Genomic DNA, 1,613 nt, shown 5'->3' with positions numbered 1-1,613 from the left:
CTTTTGGCCAGCGGGAGAGTTGTGAGGTTCGAACTCCAGCAACCTGAGGCTGACAGCTTTGTGGAAGCAGCCACTTAAAGGACTGAGCTAGGGCCAGGGCCCCTAGTTTTAGTTTTTAAAGACAGTACAAATTAGAATTAAAACAGAAAAATGTGACAAGTGATACAGAATTGCACTTAACAAAGTAATATAAAGTATTTCTATCTAACTCAGCTGCCTATAACAGTATGGGATGCATTTAACAAGGATGAGAATAGAAGACTCAGAGCTGAGGAACTCTAGCGCATCGGGAAGTTGGAATCTAACCTCTGATGGTGAGGGTATTTCACACATTAATTCAAAGGAGCTCGGCATAGTGGGATTACAGGGGAGAATGCTCAGTTTGAGTCAAGGGTAGGAGGTGCATCCAATGTTGTTGTGTTTGGGTTGTGAGCTTAGCATTTTTAAAGAAGCCATTTGCTCTTTCTATTCTTTCTGATGACTGGGGATAATAAGCAATATGAAAATATCAGCTTATGTTGAGTGGGTTTTCTGGGTGGTGATAAATCTGAGAAGCAGATTCTGATTTATTATCTGAATGCAAGGAGTCTGGAAGCCCAAATCTTGGGGAATGATCTCAGTTACTTAAAAGAATGTTGGAGGAGTGGCAAGATAGTTCAGAGGACTAAGCGCCTGCTTTGGCAAGGGCATGCCGTGCCGGGTGATGCATGCCTATAATCCCAGCACTGAGGAGGCTGAAAACAGGAGGATCTCTATGAATCCGAGCTGCATAGTGAAACCCTGCACCAAATACATAAATGAAACTAAGAACATTGGCCACAGTGGAAGCCCCTTTCCAGGTGAAGGGAAAGGCTTCTAGCTGTCCTCTAAATGCATCCACTGGAACCAGAAAATAATAAGTCCTTTTGATGAGGGCAGAGTTTGGAAGGGAGCTGTGGAGAAAGGAACCCAGATATTGTATTAAGGTAGAGTATAGGATCTGAGTTTAAGAGGGAAAATAGAATGAAGAGCCCTGTGGTGTAAGAGATCCTGTAACACACTGGAGTGTCAAACCTGGAGGAAGTGATAGAAATCTATTTTTTTAAGCTTCAAGAATTAGGAGAGCAGCAGCATCCAGAACCTTGAGGCAAAGTGGTCAGCTCTGACAGGTGGGGTCAAGCAGTTCAGAGAAGTAGGATACAGGGAGCAGGGAATCTCCTGCAAGTTGTGCCAAGAATACTAACGCCTAAGACCTTGTAGTGTGGATATGAAGATGGAAATGTTTATTAGGGTTGGGAAGGTCTGAAGTTGGGGCCTAAGCTAGGATGGTGTTCAGCTTCTGGAATGCATGCGTTAATGAAGAATCAGGAGTGAGAGGCTCATCAAGTTTGTCCTTGGAGGTATAAAGTGGTCTTGCTATTGGTAGCAAGTGGTGAATCCAGAGCCCAAAATAGCTTGCTAGTCTCAAGAAAGAGAGAAGTTCCCATTTAGTCTTGGAGAAAGGTAAAGAAAAAATTGTGTTTCTGTCTTCAGGGATTTCTTAGGTGGTGGAAATGATATGGAGTCCTAAGTAAGTTATCACTGGGTACACAAGTTGAGTGTTCTATTTAAAGACCTACAACACTTGTCTCCCA

The sequence above is a fragment of the Octodon degus genome, unplaced genomic scaffold, assembly GCF_000260255.1.
Source record: "Octodon degus isolate 3935 unplaced genomic scaffold, OctDeg1.0 scaffold00147, whole genome shotgun sequence".
Taxonomy (NCBI): domain Eukaryota; kingdom Metazoa; phylum Chordata; class Mammalia; order Rodentia; family Octodontidae; genus Octodon; species Octodon degus.
The sequence above is the reverse complement of the archived record's forward strand: the minus strand, read 5'-3'. Positions refer to the sequence as shown.